This window comes from Pleurodeles waltl, chromosome 1_2 (genome assembly GCF_031143425.1).
Source record: "Pleurodeles waltl isolate 20211129_DDA chromosome 1_2, aPleWal1.hap1.20221129, whole genome shotgun sequence".
NCBI classification, from domain to species: domain Eukaryota; kingdom Metazoa; phylum Chordata; class Amphibia; order Caudata; family Salamandridae; genus Pleurodeles; species Pleurodeles waltl.
In genome coordinates, this window is record NC_090437.1 from 263,050,025 (window position 1) to 263,069,773 (window position 19,749).

At 39.0% G+C, this 19,749-nt stretch overlaps 1 protein-coding gene across 2 annotated transcripts in view; it reads left to right on the forward strand.

Annotated features, from left to right (window-relative positions):
* GRID2 (glutamate ionotropic receptor delta type subunit 2) overlaps positions 1 to 19,749 on the forward strand; it is a 2,834,743-nt gene that overhangs the window by 304,575 nt on the left and 2,510,419 nt on the right. The window lies entirely within an intron of this gene.

Consider the following 19,749-nt stretch of genomic DNA (forward strand, 5'->3'; position numbering starts at 1 on the left):
AAGTATTGGCATGGGCTGTATTGAGAGGATCCAAGATAGTGCGTTATGGGAGGAGTAGGCTTGGATTGAGTAGGATTTATTGAATACTTACAATGCAATCTAGGATTGAAGTGAAATTGCTACCACCTAAATTTTTGGGTTGCACCTCATCACTCATCTGTAGATGAGGTTCGGCTTGGTTGTAAGGTGGTTCTTGCCTGCTTTCTATGTTCATTGCATTCTGTAATCCTGGACATGAGCTGGCCACCTTGAGTGGCATTTATTTGTTTCTGAAGAAACTGGGGCTGCAGGGTAAGTCATGGTTAGGGGATAGATAAATATTTGCACTGCAGATGTTGGGGCGGTTTAGGATTTTTAGCAGTATGAGCAGTGGTATTTCTTTAGAGCATGCCATCAGTTTTTTTTCCACTTTAAAAAATATATAAATAAACTCTTCATAACTGGGTATTTTCATGTAAAAATTTCACTAGGTCTGGATGAAATTTAAATTATGTTAATGTAATTTTGGGGATTTTACATTACATTTGTCCCTCGAAATTCCTAAAATTCCGCCATGATGCCACTTCACGTTATTACGTGCTATTCACTGTAAAAAAAATTACACTAATAGCACCATGACAACAGAACGTAAGCACCTATTGCTTGAGATGCTTTCGTTTAAAATTATCCTTGCTCCAAAAATTGATGACAGGAGGCATTTTATGCAAAAATATAGAACAAGATGCCATATGTGCAGTTTAAGTAAGCCACAAAATTAAATTAACTGCATTTTACACTTAAATCACTGAGGAAAAGAAAACTACACCTCGATGACATCTTAGCGAATATTCTTCACATATACAGCCACCATATGTGTCCAGATTAGAGTCTTGAAAATGTGCTGCCAATACCTGCTGACCAATAAATAAGGAGGGATGTACAAAATATGTCCTGGAGAGGTGTCCATATGTTTGGGGATACCCACATATAATAAATGTGCATAAAATGAAACTCTGAAGTACCAGTTCACATAGTCAGAGGGTATCATGACATGGATCCAAAATCTTAAGGACCTGCATTGAACAGCCCTAATATAGAAATAAATCCACAATGTTACATAAAGCCAAACAGTGTGTATGGCCCCAGAAGACAATGTCTTGTATTCTTAAGTAAATTAAATTAGTAATCGAGTAATCCCAGCTTTCCATGCTTTAATTTTAAACACTAGAGCTATATTTATTTCATTTTCGTATTTGGCATTCTTCATAATCATTATTTATTTGTATATACCACATTCTTAACACTCCGGATCCAGGCTCATTCAAGCACTGAGATTCCTATTTGGTATTACAATGTCTCTTGGCACTCTCTCTCTTCCCCCTTCAACCTAGAATGCTTATTTCTTAAGACGATAAATGATCCATTTGTATCTCACAATTGCATTTTATTTTTAGATAACACATATGGGAGGTTTTTTTTAAACCACATGTATCACGTTTTGGATAAAACTGGCAAAATAGCTACAACAATTCACATTTTCAGAAGGTTCTGCATGCCTGCCAGAAATGGAAACCTTCCGCCTTCCTTACATTTGTATTTTTTCCTTAAATTAATGTTCCTGTTTTATTTATCACTTTAGGACGTACATTCTTTATAAATAGAACACTCAACAGCTCACCATACAGAAGGTGCATCTTATCAGCAAATCTCATCGGTTTTAATTTATTTACTTTCCGACTTCTCTATTTTGTGCTGACCCATCGTGCTGCCTGATGACCAGATTGGAAAGGTGTGTATACAGTTAAAAGAGTGACATTTAAAAAGGGTAGTGGTTTTCTGAGTTTGACATTTATTTATTTATTTATTTGAATATGTATATATGTATTTTATTTTGTAGCCCTTATAGTTTTCAGACTTGGTGTCTGGGGCAATGGAACATTTTACAGTAGTTGAAATACAATTCCAGCCAGCTAACAGCAGGAAAATAAACATATTGGGGTAGGCGTAACTCATGTTATTCTATGTAGATTTATCAAGTGGAGTTACCTACAAATTCTGCAAGATTACATGGAATTATGAAAATTAGTAATTCTGCATTTAGAATATAATATGACTCAGTGGCACATGATTAATGTCAGTACCTGCTTCTGGCACTTGTATCACTTTGCTTTACGTGAGCCCCATCCATCCTAGGCTCTCCTTACTGTTTCACCATCAAGGGAAGTTTTGGAAAAGTCAGTGTTTTCACAGCTTATGTTTCTGTATTTACTCTCGTTTGTAAGCGGATTACCATTTAAAAATGTCTTTCACAAGTTTGGGATGTCAGAAATTGGGTTGTTCAGGGGGTGTGAGTCCTTCTCAAGTGATAACCACAATCCATATCAGGGTGAACCACAAAAAGTCACTAAATTGAAAACACTACTTAACTGTATGGTAGCTTGACACAAAAACAGTAATTCGTAACTTAGACGCAATGTGTAAAGTATTTATGTGGCACTTAAACAACAACATTTTTATACGTGGTGCCGCCTTTGAAGTGGGAGGAATGCCTTGAAGCTCCCCACCACACAGAAGTGTCTAGAATTGGCTGTCTCTTCTGCCCTGGTCCAAGTCTGTCTGCAAGCACATTAGGCTAATGTGAAATTATGTGTATGAGAGAAGAGGCAGAGTTATTTAAAGTGCTAATGGGGCTGTGCACAACTCTGCCCCCCCACCCTGCCTCAGATGGCCCACTTAGGCATGCTGAGTCCCTCCATTGTGTGGCTGTCTGGGAAAAAATACACAAAGGTCAACTACCAACTACACAAAGTCATGTGACCCAGGAACAGGCTGCAGGCACCAAATGGTTGGGACAAGAAAATGCCAACTTTCTAAAAGTGGCATTTTCGGAACTGTGACTTAAAATCTGACTTTGCCATTAAAGAGGATTTTAAATTACATTCCTGGGACACCAAGAATGAATCTTCTACCTGCTCTCAATCAAAATGTACCACTTACTAAATGTAATAAGGGAACCCAATGTTATTGTATGACAGATAAAGGTCTCACAGTAGTGAAAAATTAATTTGTGGGGTTTTAACTAACATGATATGTAAAACCTTAAAATACATTCCTAACTTTAACTCTAATGCATCATTCTCTGTGGCCTGTGCAAGACCTAATTTAGGGGTGACATATATAATAAAAAGAATGGGTTAGATCTGGCAAAAGGTTTAAAACTACACGCTGCAGTGGTAGGTCTGAGACATATTTAAAGGGCTACTTAAGCGAGTTGTGCGATAAGTGCTGCAGGCCTTCTAGTATCACGCAATTTATAGATTTACAGGGCCAGAGTGCATATAGTTCTACTTTACTTGGGACTTACAAGTAAATTAAATGTGCTAGTTGGTTGTAAGCCAATTTCTAGCAATTGTAAAGAATAGAACAAATGGCATGCACTTTAGCACTATCTAGCCAAAATAAGGTGCACAGAGTCCTAAAACCCAAAAAGGGTTCAGAAAACAGGAGGGGTGAAGACAAAAAGTTTTAGGGTAACCCTGCATAGAGGGCCAAGTCCAGCAAGGGACTAACTGATGGCTCGAGTCATATGTGTCTAAAGTCACTTGGGAGATTTCTCTGAATCTTCTTGCTTTCATTATCAGAACTGAACAGATTTCATTGTGACTTTACCTAAATTGCTTATGAAAATATCATATTAGAGAAAGCAACTGTGTGTCAACCCTCAGGCTAAAACAATAGCCCCTTAATCTAAACTCATGAAAAAGGCAGAAAATAAATACATTTCTATAGATCCTCTAACAAAGCTTCTGGGACATGTATAAAATTTCTTTGGTTATTGTATGAAAAAATATAGTATTGGTCTCTGTAATCTAAAGCTATTTGTTCACTAAAGTACGTGTAATCACATTGTCCAAAAAGAGATTTTGAGCACTGGTGGTCATTCAACCGTGGTGAACAGGAACAGTGGACACAGCTACGCCACTTTTTCTTGCAACAAAATCCGCCATTATTTACTTAAGCTGCTGGTCATGCTCAGTTAATTATGAAACAAGCTATAAAATATTCAAAAGCCATTCCATCTCTTAGACTCCTATGACACGTATGCTTAATGACCATTACAATAAAGAGACATGCTGAAAAACCATCAGGAATATAGAGATATCCTGGGGAAGCATCCAGGAAAATAGAGCAGCGTTAGGACATTGTGATATAACTCACAACATGTTATGAGACTGCTGTGTAACTTATCCCGCTACAATATGATTATGGCACTTACTGGTAGATGATTAAAGATAATGCCACATCCTGATTTTCTTTTTGGTCTGCATTGTTCAATAATTTCTTGAATAACTGTAAATGCTTCATATAATGACAAAAGTGTGAAATATTCTTAGATATATGGCCATTGTTGAGAATCCACAGGTAGTTAGAGTCCTGGTCAAACTTTGTCAGTCACTTGAGGCACACCAGAAAGGCTGTGATACCTATTGTAAAGCAGCACTTCCAATGACTCCATCCCAGGGATACTTTTTAATCAAACACACATGACATAAAAAATGATAGCTAAACTGTGATAGTTCTTCAAGTTCAGTGCCAGGCAGTTGACTCCCATCAGCTGCTGTCTGTGTTGTTGATTTTCCTCCAACAATAGAACTTGCATTTATCGAAATATCAGACAACATTTGGATGAATTTCACATATCAGTTCAGGTCATTGGAAATATTTCTGCAATTTGCATTTACTAATTTCTTCAGCATGTATTTGTATACATTTATAGCCCCAGAATGAAATAAATTGCTGACCACAGTAAACAAGAACAGAATAAAATAGCATAACATATTAATAGCATATCTACTCAAAATAACATCTTTTAAAGTATAAAGAACTGCGATGTTACCACACATGAGAAGAATACTAAGAAGAAACTTTAAAATTTGAGTAGAAAGTAAACAGAAATCATGTTCAATCTACAAATATTTTTGCAGCTGCAGCATTTAAAAAGACACCTGGAGAGCTTAGATTTACACCAGACAAACTTTTATTCTTAAAAGCCATGGTGCAGCGGAGAATTGCCTGCCACCCTTGACGTCATAAACATGACACACATGTACTCATGACATACAACAACTGTGTGATTTAGCCATCATCTTATGTAAAAGTAGTGCATTCACATTCAATACTGAAGTGCATCAACTGTAGTATTAGAAAATACATGTACTGTGTGCATTAACTTCACTAAGAGAAATGAAATCACTGATTATGACTTTACAACCATCCTCACATTATTTGAGTATGTTTACCTTCAAACAATAATAATTCATGTAAGAGATGCACTATTATTGTTGATTGAAATTCAAAATGTAGCTCCCCGTTATATTCAATTATATGTGTTAACAATTTCAATTCGTTTTATAACGTGAAATTCAAATTGAGAAAGTGTAGCCAACATTATATTGATGTTGGATTAAATATGTGCACAGCACAATGTGAAATTACTAGTGCAATTGAAAATAGCATTTTTAGCTTGACTTTACTAGCCCTGAATTTCTTTAACGTGAGAAACTGTTTTCCATTTTCTGCTAGCTTGTCATTTCATTGCAGGTTTTTTTTCATGAAATGTTAGTTTCAAAATAGATGTTCTATTTTCTTGTTCATGGAGAGTCTGAGAAAACAGCCTCGGAGAAGATACATAGAGAGACTGAGAATGTGAAGACTATCCCTATTCATAAATGTTGCAAACAATGTACTGGAGATTAAGGACAGCATGCTCCCAGGTCTGTCGTGAGACCTAAGTCTGCTGTAATACGTTTTACCGTGAGACTGGAGAATAATGAATCACAGGATGACATGATCTAGAAGGAGTCACCTGATCGAGTTGTACATTATTAACTAGAACATTTACTAATTGACTGCAAGGCAGATTCCCTTGGATTTTGAGAAGTACTGACCTCTCCCTTTCATTTTGCCCCTTGCTTTGATGAGTGTGGCTAAGGCTTATATATTACCCTTTAGGAAGACTCTTGACCAAGCTTCTGAAATGCTCACACCTTCCCATATGCCTTTGTTTCAAATTCTTTCTGATCCTCCCAAATTCTTTTTGTCTCATTTTTACCTCTGACCTATTGCCCTCATTTTCTTTAATTAGTTATTCATTGTTGATAGTATACGTTTTAGAGATCTCATCTGAATGTTAATATTCTATATCGCTGTTACAGAGTGTTTGGTTTGTCTCATGTTAGCTCAACTAATTTTCTTCAGAAAATTTGGCTAACCTATGGTGATTTTGTATCTTTACAATTTTTTTTTAGTTTTGTTTACATTATCTTAAGTGTTAATTTGTGCTATAACCCTTCAACTTTATTTCCGATTTGGGTGTTCATTGGGTGGCCAAATTTGTTACACTGTATTTTAAATTTTTATAGATATTTTGCCTGACATTCTGATTCATCCCTTCTCATGAACTCCAAGATCATCAACCTTGAATTAGAGCATACGAAATGCTCCATCAGCCACATAGAATCAGAGATTCCCTAAGCATATTTGAGATAGGTGCTTGCAAGTAGGTTTCCTGATAATATGACCAGCATTTTAGGAATGGACTAGGCTTATCCATATTTGCCCAGCTGCAAATTTCAGTGAGGAATTTGTAGTCTTACACCATCTGCTTGGGGCCTACTACACTTGCTTTGACATACATATTTTGAGCTCTAGACAAAAGACAAATGTCTATCACCTCACTTTTGGCCACATTTCTCGATAGATAGGGAAGACATTTTGCAAAAAGGCCTTTACTTTGAGCAAGCAGACGTAGGATAAAGGTCATGAGTATTCACTTTGTGAACTTATGTTTAGCACAATGGAAAGTTTAACCTCCCTCCTGGATACAGCCTTAGAACAAAAATGCATTAAATGTTGGAAAAATCTGAAATACACTGCAAGGTGAGATTCAGATCACATTTTTTTCTTTATGTTCAGTCCATTTCAACGTTTAACCAAATATTGCACCATAAAAAATAGTTTTAACTAAAGCAAGAATCAAGGAAGCAAACATTATGGCAGGTGGGAGGATTGCAAATGAGGTAGGCTAATTCACTGTTTGAGCACACAAATTCAGAACACACCCGGTGCTTAATTTGAGCCAGTTGTTTCTGGTCCTCAGCCAGGCACTTAATTATCAACACCAGGACTTACAACAGTCAGTCATATAGTTGTGCTATCTATATAATTTTAAAATGAGTACCACAGTTGTTTTATAATTCAATATACAATAGAAGTGACTATTAAGTTCCGTCCAAGCCATTGCTATAGCTTGGGGTGGCCTGAAATAGTCTGAATTGTCACACTTGTAGGAGGCTGATGGTTAGTAGTTGTGTTAGTACTGTTATTGTCAGCGCTGGCAGGGGCAAATAGTGGTCCGAGCTTCTGTGGTCTCCTAGAATTAGCTTTTTTACAAACTAGACACAGAACACACCAGAGTTGTAGAGTGAGTTGTAAGCAGTTTCAGCAGTGCCGCCCATGAGCAAGTCATTGTAAATGTATCAAAACAAGTGGCTACTGACAATCAAAATATTTATAACACCGCAAAACACACCAATTACAAACAACTTTGTAACAAAGTAATCATTTATGGATCATTCATGTTGCACTTTGGAGTTTAAACATAGCCAAATATCATGAAAAAAGGAAACAAGTGTAATTGTCATTTAGGACAAAGCCTATATTACTGGAGAAAGAAACTCATCAAAGATCATTTTTAATAGTGAGTGTAAATCAGGATATGTTGGTCTCATCACTAATGGAAAATAGAGGTAATAGGTTCGATGTGGTCTGGCCAAAGAGGGTGCAATCTCATGACGGAAAGCTCCGTCTAGACTCGGCCTCTGTAACAAGAATGTGGGCAGAAAGAAGAAACGGTTGTTAAGGTGAGTCACAGAGAGTTGTGCACCATTCACACACCACATGCAATAGGTTTGAATGGCAAAAATAGCAGTCATTCATCCCACCGCAAGTTTAGAAAGAAAAGTTAATACTTTGTCGAAAGATGGACCTGGTTAGTTTAAAGTAAGGTATATACCATTAATGAGACTTCTCGGAGTTGTATGAGCATCGGAGACTTCGGTAGTGTCTATGCACGTGGGAAAGAGTGAATAGGGCTATGAATGAGGACTAGCAGTTGAGGGAATCCGCTCCTCTAAAGGAGCGCCGAACTGCCACGGGTAGAAGCACCCATTACCACATGCGAGAAAAAGAAAGAAAGAGAGGTGGCATAACAGAAAGTAAAAAAAAAAAAAAGAAAACACACTTCATTCACATCGCTCAGAAGCCATATGAAAAATGATGAGAAAAACAATGTTCTAAACTTATGTCTAAATTTGCTGAGAGTAGATGAACTTAAGGACAGCCAAAACGTATTAAAATGACATACTCCTCTCTTGAAAGAAGAAAGGGTTCTACTTGTTTAACATACTTCTCATATTATAATGGAATTACTATTTATATATATACATGTGTGATTCTGTATGAGGCTGCGTGTCCAGTGCACGTATTTAAAGGGTTAGTCATAAAAATGCAACTACTAGACATCACATGAAGTTGAATGTCGGGTTATCGTGTCACCAGCCTTGCTATTTTTCAATGAATGTTCATGTTCCGAATTCTTGAATACATTAAACATACAAAGTCACTTCCGGTGACTTGTAAATGGCTGTCAGGGGGCATATTACACACTCTTCATTATTGGAGGAACATACAATCGCACACTTTCGGCGGACAAACATCTGGAGAGCCCCGAAGGCAAAGGGAATAAAACAGGCTCTCTTCAGTTTTTTTCGTGGACCACAAGCTGTTCGTATTTTTAGCAGCACATTTTCGAACAGTCAAATTAGAAACAACCCGCGGCATTTTTGTTAAACTGACACTTGATATTGATTTCAGGGAGAAATACTATTCTAGATGTAAAAGTAGACAGGGTCATAAAAGATAATGAGTGGCGCTCACTATGAGAAATCGTTAGGTTTTGTACATCCTGTCAGTGCCATAATTAACAAACTTACTTGCTGATGAAAAGTCACGACCCTCTATCAAAAGTTAATCAATATCTGTGGAATTAGAAGGTAACGAGTGGCTGTTATTTTTTCAAGTCACAAACCTATGGGTCAATTCATTGGCAGAACTGATATACACTCCTTGTCAATTCACAGAGAAACCATGACCAGGCAATGAAATGATGAGTAGGTTTACTCAGCAAAATAATTTGCTGACGCAGTAACAAGAAATTACCCTCCGTAAGGGATGCATACATTTTGTTTAGAACGTTAGAATTGACTCTCTAATAAAGGTGGCCAGATTATTTACATATACACCATTAAAGGTGGCTTTTGGGACAACTTGTGGCGGCTGAACATTGTAAAACCAAAATTCACGCTGATTGACCCGTTCAAAGAATTGCATTTTTGTACCGTTTTATCATTGCAACTGACTGTGCAACAATGGCCCAGAGCAGTACACATTTATATAATGTGGTAATTAGTATTTCACTAGTCGGTGTAAACAAGCTTAGATAATGGAGTGTTGCTCTCCATCAAAGAGGAAGTGGACTTGAACAACAGTTCAATATTGCAAGTTGATAGATTTTAATTTTATCTAAATTATAAAATACATAAGGGGATATTTATGGAAAAGTGGTGCATCATTCACGACGTGCCACTTTCTTACTGCCCCATTGTGTCACCCAAACGACACAATGTGTGCATCATATTTACAATACGGCGCACCATGGCAGTCGTGTTCTCATTAGCGTCATCATTTATGGCGCTAATGTAGAACTTTGGTGGATTCAAGCTATAAATGATGGTGCTAATTCAGCAAAGCACAGTGAGGCCCATTTTTTACAATGGAAGCATCATCTCAATGCCTGCCTTAGGCTTGCATTGAGCCACTCTGTAAATATGGCGCGTGGGAAATGTCACTTTAACAACACATTCACGTTAAAAAAAAAAATGACGCAAACGTTGTGGAAGGTGGCACTTAGGGCATCATAAATATGCCCCATAGGGCGTTAGGTTACATGCTGAAATGATAGTAATACCAAACTAAGGGCCTCATTTACGAGGCCCGTAGTGCAGGGCGGCACAGCAAGGGCCTTGCTGTGCCAACAGGAAAGGGTAGAAATGTGCTGTATCTACAAGATATGGCACATTTCTGTCCTCTCCCCCTGCTGGTGCACAAATTGCTGCCTAGCGCCAACATAGGCACCCTTGCACCATGGGACACCTTCCTGCACAAAAACAATCACAAAAGGTGTTTTTCTCTTTCTATGTGTCCGGCAGAAAGCATTTTGGCGGCAAATTCATCTTTTCATGAATTGATATCTCACGGGCAGTGCTGTTGTCTGCAAGTGAACCATGTAGAGTTAGCCTGAAGAAAACATATTAATAGCCAAATTGTAGAATTTTCTACCATTGCACATTCTTGAATCACAGGATTTGCATACCCCCATTATATACAACTGAATGAATACTGTAAAATGAAAATGGTATTCAATACCTGTTTTAGATTATTGCAGACCAGATATATGGCGCTTCACTAGTTTCTCATTCATTCAGATGAAAATCTTGTTGGTTCAGCATGCACAAAAATTCGTACAAACAGCATGAGAGCAGTTGTTGTTCGCTACACTTTTATTTTTTGTACAATTCTTTACTGCAAAATGCATCCTTGTTTCTAAAGTGGAACCAACAGAGCATTTCTTTCTAAAATATAATGTTAAGCGCTAAATGTGCACTTCACATAATGTTGTGTAATTTTTCCAAACTTTTGCAGAATTCCCAAAAAGTACACAAATGTCACACATCTTTAGTGTTTTCATATGAAGTAATTTGATGCAAAGAATTAGCATTCTGTATTATTAGTGCTGCAGCCAGGTCTGTATTTTTATTCACAAATAGCTAAAGTGGTGTCTCCATTCATTTTTCAGAAAATTAACATTGTTTGTCATGTTAACACCTGTGTGTTCATGCATTTCAAAAATGGTAGAAAACACATTTCACACACAGCTGAATTGACCCAAAAAATTACTCAAACATACATTGATCTTCATGTTTGCTACTAAAGTATTATACACACAGACAACTGTAATCTTTGCTGGTGGTTGATGAGCAATGTGGGTTGTGAAAATCCAGGTGCATCGCTCATTCACAAAGGGAGATGCCATAATCTACACTCGCCATAGTATCATTTTCTCACTGCAATTGTTTATGTCCTGCTGTGACTGTGATGTGGTGTCTTAATGTACTCTTTTATATGACTGATCAGACAAGTTTAGCTTTAGTGGAAAGATTTTCATGTGCATCCATATATTAGAGATTGGAGTGAATTTCTACTTCTTTCACTGCCTGGCTCTCCACCATCATGCAAGTCATGTTTTGGGAATAGGAACATGGATGTCAGAGAACTGCCCAGGCATATTTGCGATCAGCAGTTTAAATATCTTCATTGTGCTTATTGCAGTTCTTGAATCTGGCTCTAGGGAAGCAAGCATAATTTTGGCAACTGTAATGCACTTTGGGGGCAAATTTACAAGCCCTTTGCGCCTTCTTGCACCACACTAGTATAATTTTTTTAACTTTAATGTGGCGTTAAGGAAGCAATTTCCCCATGCCATATTTACAAAGTGGAGCCATGCATGCACTGGACCACTTTGTAAACCCTTGTGTCCCATTATGCCTGCGCCATGCATAATGTAAGCAATGGGGTGAGTTCGCACCTAGGGAGGCCCAAACAAATGGTGCAGTGAAATTTGTTGGATTTCACCGTGCCATTAAGGGCGCCATTTTTAACAACGGCTCAGGGCAGGTATTAAAATGACACACTCAAAATCTTCTATGGGCCTCCCTACGCTTTGCTGGACTAGCGTCAACATTTTTGGCGGCAGTGCAGCAAAGCAGCACAATAGCGCCAAACAATTTGATACCTTTGTGGTGTTGTGTGCCATGGTGTGCCATATTGTAAATATGGCACACCCATGATACCATTAGGGGGGTGCAAGAAAAGTGGCACAGCAATGCTGATGCGCCACTTTCTTGTAGATATGCCACTAAGGCTCTATATTCTATCCCCACCACACTGATTGACTATGACAACTTGTTTTGAAAATTCATTGGACTTTGGCTTGCAAATATAGATCATATGGCAGCCATGTTCTATTGATACACAATACATGAATTATCATTCACAAAAGGCTCAAGAGAAAGAACTTGCTTAATGATTATTAAGCATCTGTGCTGGATTTCCTGGTCCCTCTGGGACATGGTGCACTACTTTCAGCTGAGCTAAGTGGAGTCATGGGGATTGCTCATGCAGACAAGGAGAACACTCTTACAGTAGAGGGCATAGTGTTCTCAGTAATTCATTTGAACCCATTAGAAGCAGGTGTCTCCTTTCCTGTGTTGCCTTTTTATTCATTGCAGTCATGCATTTGACGACCAGAAACCCTTCATTAGGAAATGAATGACTGCAATGCCTCAGTGATTTTCTTGTCAGTGACACCACCCCTCGGTCCCTACCATAATTAGGAAATAAGTAGGATGAAAGTCGCCTTCGTCTTTATAAACAAAATGCAGGAATTAATAAAGGTGCTTCTATATTCTGTCTAAATGTCTCCAGCTTGTGAGGAGAATTCCTTGTTTAATTGTATATACTGCATGCCAAGGCATTTTGGTTCTCTCTTCAAGATTATGTTGACTTTTTTATACAATGACTTTGAACTCACAGGAACTTTTGAGTTTATTATGAAGTTAAAACTTGAAGACTCATTTGCTTGTTCTCACACCTGTGAATTAAAATTGTAATATGGTGGTGAGTGAGTAGGTGTTTAAGATTTTGGAGTAATTTGGGGAGTTGCATAGTTCAAAATCAATGAAAACTCTCACTTTAGTTTCAAACTGCTGAAGAGTAGCAAGCACCCTGTTCAGTAGATTTCTCCTTTTTTGTTCCAAGTTGTGGGTGGAAATCTTTCTCTGATGACTGAGCCCCTGAATAAGAAAGCAATGTCGATCTGTTGATTTTACAGCTTGCAATAGAGGTCTAGAGTTGACTAAAAGATCCAGGGTCTGGTTCTGGTCCACATTGTCTTATCTGGCTCCTGAGGCTTTTGGAGGAATTTCCCAAGGTACATGTTGGACTTGTCCCTTTCTGAAGGGTCATCCCATTGTTTTGCCTTCCTTTGCTGAACAAGGTTTTGTTGGTTTTTAGCACTCTGTGCATTTTTTAACTGCTAACCAATGGTACAGTGCTTGTGCTCTCCTCTTAAAGCATTGGAAAATTGGCCTATTCCTGTTTGGCAAATTTATTTTACTTACACAACCCTGGTAAATGATATATATGCACCCACTGTTGTAAAGTAAATGCTACTATTGGGCTACAGCAGTCACATTGCCACTCACTAACAATATCCATGTAAAGCATCTGTCAGGCCTCGACTGCGGGCTGAATTGCAGTTTTAAACTACCATATCAATCCAGTAAAATAAATCATTTGCCAGGCCTAAATCTTCCTATTTGATATTTATATGTCACCCCTAAAAATTGGTCCTAAAAGCTCACAGGCAGAGTGCATGGTATTCAAAATGTAAGAGATGTGGTTTTATGTTTCACATGTCCTAGTAGTGATAAACACAAAAACTAATTTTCATTGCTGTTAAGCCTACCTCTCCCATAGACTAATACAGGGCTAGCTTATTACACTTTATAAGCAATTCAGTTTGGGATCAGATATAGATGTGATATTTACATTACCATTAAATATAATTTAAACTCTTCTTGAATGGTAAAGCTGGATTTTAAGTTACTATTCTGAAAAGGGGACCTTTAGAATTTTGGCATTTTTCTGTCCAAACCAACGGTACCTTTTTACCAGTGCCCTGGGCTACATGACTGTGAATGGCTCTCGTGTTGTGGGCTGTGTATTGCTTCTAGACTTTTAGACAAAACAGGGCCGTGAATGAGATGAGAGAGTCCTCCTAACAGGTTTGCTGCAGAGGAGCTTTGCCCTGCTCTGGTTACATTTCAAAGGGCCTTACTTGCAGCACATACAAAAGAACCTGACACCCGGCCTACATTTGCCTTGGTCATCATAGAGAGTTTGGTGCCAGGACCAGAGTAAAACCTGACCAGAACCAGTTTTGAGTGTAGTTTGGGAATTCACCCACACATAGGCTGACAACAGGTATAAAATCAGACTTTCAGAACCTCTCTTTAGAACACTCCTGGACCTGTGGAAGATTGCCAAGAAGGAGTGTCCTGCTGTCTGATGGAGAGGGACTGCTGTATGAAGAAAGAAGATTAAACCTGCTTGACTTCAACACGGGCTATGCATAGTGACTCCAAGGATCAGTTGGCTGACCTCCTGTGTGGGATACAAAGGCACAACAAGTTTCCTGACTGACCCTGCAACTGACCAGCTGACCAGCACCTATCGGACCTACTTGAGCCCTGCTGTTGTCCTTTGCTGTAGTTAGTCCTGATCCCCAAGCGGTGCATTCCAGTTCCTGGACCCTTCCGGGCATCAGTGTGAGTTCCTCCTGAAGAAAAGTTGAAGACTCATAATTCATGTTGTCCTTGTGACCCCAAAGTGACCTCCTCTCTTCGAAAATCAACTGCTGTGATAACCCCGGACATAAATCCCCAGTGAAACCTGCTCTTCACACCAACAGTGACCGTATGATGTCCAATAAAGTGAGACTTACACTCACACCGACAATGACAGCCCATGAAGATCGCTACAGTGAAGCTCCAGCTGCGACTAGTTCATCACACTACAGCAACTACCATCTGTGACCCTCAAACAGCTCTTCACAGACTTTGAGAAGGTAACTCTTCAGGGTGACTAACCTAGTCCCTGTACCTGAACTACTCCATCAAGGTTGGCCAAGACGTATGACTTTCCCCGGTCCAGCACAATGTGATAACTGCAAGTGGTTCTTTGTGCTTTTTGATGCTTTTTGCACTGAAAACATCATCATATCGCCCAAACAACATTTGGACATATTGACCACTGAGTGCCAAAAGCCATGCATGATCAAAGAATTAAGTTCTAGCAGATCCTCCCATTACTCAGAATCCTGAAAACAGAAGAACACTCCTACTGAAGTAGTTTTACTGTATATGAGGACTTTTTTCTTTAGGACCTCAACTTTATACGGTGTGTATTCTATATTGTTAGTATTGGCACACAACAGGAGGCTTACCAAGAACACCAAGCATGACCATTTTTATTATTATTATTAGCATATGCATAATATCTCTACATGCCTCCCAGGTGTACTCTTTTAAAATGCATTTGCAAAATGAGATGCATGTCAGAGAGAGGGAATAGAGAGATGAGGGAATTCATGCAAGAGTAGGTCATTGGGGGGCTTGAAAAGATTGTCACACTGGGTGGCAGTAGCTCTAAGGTCGGTCCTGATTGTGGCATAAAAATGTAATGTCTCCATGAAATCAGAGGTAAATATAGTCTGTTGTTCATGTATACTTGCTAGGTATATAGTATTAGCTAAAAAAACACAACAATGTTTGAACTGCATTGAGATGAGATTTATGTGTTGTGCAACGTATCTGTTACATGGTAAACAGAAAATCATAATGATGTGTGTGGCAGAATGTATAGATATTTGTTCTATAGTTGTGGTTTCATACATTTTTAATTTCAGCTCTCAAGAGCTGCTGCAGGTAGTGGACATATTGACATCTACTAATCTATGTAAACTGTATACATGCATTAGGTCAAGCCTGTATTGTGCCTATCATGTCCTTCTAATATACATGTGGTATGTGACTCTTCTGTAAAACCAATGCTCAGACCGACTATTTGTAATAAGTCATTATTGGTCAATCTGCCATCACTGTGCCCACTATTACATAACAAGCAAATGCACTTAACTTTTCTAACTAGGAGTAGAACAACCTAATGACATCTTTAAATCATTATCTCTGATAGTGTTTTCTCAGCAGGTTTGCATCACAGTGCATCAGAGCACTGTTCTATCGGAACTCTTACATACTACTACCCACACTCTTGCAAGGTCATGCATTGTGAGACTGTGGACTTGGAGTAAGAATGGCAATCTATCAAGCATCTGCATCCCCCATGCCCCCATTGCCCCTGGCTAAACCCACGTGGCAAATCTAGAGTCTGTCATTGACCATGCATATTTTTCCCCCAAACATGGTCCCACCAATATGACAAGAGTAGTTAGGACGAAAACAAATAATCGTGACCATTACGCCATACCTCAGTTGCCAGGCAGGATTATCATTGCTTCTTGTTTTCTAAGGATAAAAGTCACTAACTTGGATTTCCTTCTGACGAAAAATACATAAATGATCAGTGCCCTGATAGGTTTCTAAATTCCTCGAAGTGCCTTGGGGACTATCTTAACTTTTCCTGCCCAGTGCAGTCACAAGCAAAATAAAATCTCTGCAATGAAAAGGTATGACAGAACTGGGTATTCTGAGAGCAAAGCAGTGGTGGTTCCTGGTTTTGAATCACAGTGCTCCTTCTAGATTTACCTGAAGCTGGGGAAACTAGAGCTGACTGACAGGACATTTAGGAAATTTTGCTAGGTGTCCCATTACCATCCAAATCTAGATGGTGTCCCTTTTCTTGTTAAAAGACACCACACTCAATTAAACATGTAAATAGTCTATGATCTACAAAGTAGAGTACGATTTTCAAAATGTATGGACTATTCACTTTTTGAGCTTCCAATTAATTTTACCTCTATTAGGATAATCTTGTTTACAATAATATTGAAGTCTTATTTTTTTCTCCTACAATCTAACCCAATAAGTCTGCCTTCTTTGATACTCACTTTCAAGGTTAGAGACTATCATTGTTAGAATGCCACCTGCAGTAAATGTTAAAGGGCATTTTTATACCCCATTTGCGCTGGATTTGGGTAATTTTTTTAATGCAAATTTGGTGCAAAACAAGCTCCATATTTATATTTTGACGTTAAACCAGTCTAACATCAAAATATGGGAGTTTGCACCATTTTTTAGTTGTGTGAACCTGCCTTGCGTCGATGAGATAAAAGGTAGGCATTCACATTCTAAAAAATTATGCTGACCACATAGCCTTATATTTATCCCCCTGTGCTAAAATGATGCACGGGTGGGAGGAGGGACTAAATAATGATGCAAAGCTTGCTTTGCACCATTACTGAACGCCTGGGTCCGACCAGGCCTTAAGGGACCTGTGGACCCATTTCCATGGTTAAGCACCATGGTTAGGGTAAGTATAGGTAAGTATTTTGTTTTTAATTAAAGTGCCATCGGGGGCCCAACTTGAGGCCCCCTGCATGGCACAGGGTGCAATGGCCATCCCCAAGGGACACTGGCGCCTTGTGCTGGCCATTGGGGTGGTGGCCCTGACACCTGTCTTTTATAAGACAGGAGTCATGTGTTATGGATGGTTTTGCATCACAAAATGACACTAGACTGGTTAGAGTCATTTTTTGTTACTCTAACCAGCCTAATGTCATTTTTTAGTGCAAAAACCCCTTCTACGATAGCGCCAGCCCCACCTGGCTAACGTCATTTTTTTTTACGCTAGCCCACCATTTGCACTGGCTTGTGCCATTCCATAAATATGGCGTCCGGCAGGTGCTCAGTAATGGCAGAAGCCGATGCTAAACATTTTGGTGCAAAACTGCACTAGTGCAGTTTTGTACCAAAAAGTATACATATGCCCCTAAATTTGTGCTACAGAATATGTGTTGCTATTGCTAGAAATGTATTCCGTGATATGCTAAATGCAGCTCCCAGCATGGCATCTGGATTACTAGCATTCAAAAACACACCCTTTGTGCTCACGGAGGGAAAATAGTCTAGGTTATTTAAAGTTAATAGAAAAAATATTTCCAACTGAACTACACAAGGGAAATTTCTCGATTTTTTTTTAAATGGAGCAAGACAAGCCACCTGGCCAAACGTGTGTCACAAGGTAAGCAAATCAAATTTTCAACGTACCATAGGCCCTTTCATTGCCGAAAACAAAGCTGTTCTTTAAATATACGGACACTTAATGATTTGGGAATTTGCTTCTGTTTTACCCTAGAAAAACAGAAGCGAAAAAGAAAATTAGCTGCCTCATGATCTGTGGCGACATGTCTTCTGTAGATGAAGGCCTCCTTCAGTCAGGCTGTACGTGGCTGTGAGACTAATATATAATATCTCTGTACCCTGATGTGCATCTTAGATTAAGTAAACATGAAGCTGCATGGTGTGACAAGGACATAAATGCAATTGTTCCTTTACTCACTACGATTATGAATATTGATATTAAAAATACATCAATAATATGTCCAAAAGTGTGAACTATACAGTTCACACCAGGCTCTTCCCAATACAACCTGTCAGCTTTCACAGAGAAGAGCAAGTTATGATTCCAATAATTTTGAAATATTAATATGTTAAATACAAAATTAATGGAAGGGAGGCTGTGGAATCGAACATACTCCTTCCCATGTTTTTGGTGATGCCCTCGAGTAGTCCAAGTTCCCCCAAGGTACTCATTGTGTTGTCAAAGAACATTCTTTATGGTGCCACTAGCAGGAACTAGCAGAGAGCACAATGTTGTAGCTGGGATCTTTGAAAACAATCCTGCAGAGGGGTGGGTGAGCAACAGGTAAAAATGATTTTTGCCTGGTGCGCTGATAATCCTAGAACCATGGTCATTGAACCTTTTTTATCCGGTCAAGGGAACATTTATTTTGCTGTTTTAAAATAAATGCACGTCTATGCCCATTATTTAGGGCACAACAGCAGGACACAGCAAAAATGGGGATATTGCAGATGAAGCTGAAAATACAGCTTTTTGAATGAGGTGACCGAGGAGGCAAAACTCATTTATGCCTGCGCGGCCTGTAAATGATGAACAGTTCCTGAAGAGGTGGACCTTCATCTGTTGACTCCCTGGCAATCAGCTCCAGGTACACAGGAAGAAACTGCGGAGCATATTTATCAAAGTATTGTGTCGCCTTTGCACCAGGCAAAGCAACACAAGGGAATCAGATGAGATTTCCCAAGCCAGACAAGGCCTCCATGCATGGTCCTGCAGTGCTTGGTAAATCTGGAGTAACGCAAGGCAGCACAAGTTGCTACCCTGCATTACTCTGCCCCAGTGCGGCATTCCATGGGTGGAGCGAGCGGGTTCCGACACATCCATCAATTAATTTTGGCACATTTACAGATTTACCATGAGTGGTTCACGTGGGAAAGTGTCAAAATGCTATGTCTTTCCAGGAGAGGCATACACGTATTTCTCATTGTTTTGTTCTTCTTTCTACATGTGCTGCATTCAGCAGCACACACAGAAATAAGGAAAATGCCTCAAAGGACTGTATTTGTGCAGGAAGATGTCCCTTCCTGCACAAATAAATCCAGCCTGCTATACAGGCACCCTTGCCCATGGTGCATGGGTGTCTACGTTGGTGCTAGGCAGCCAAAAGAGCGCAAGCACAAGGAAGGAGCATCAATGCGCTGTGTCATGGCAGATATGGCTCATTCCTACCCTCTCTTTTTCCTACACCACAGCACAGCATGGTGTCATGCTGCATTGCATCCTGTGAAAAAATTATAAATGTGGCCCCAATGCTTACACGTCTGAAAATGTATGTGTAGTAGAAACTCTGAAATTTGCATGTTTTAAAACAAAAAAATGAATAAGGGAATAGTCACTTCATAATGCAGAACTGCACAGAAAGTAGACTTT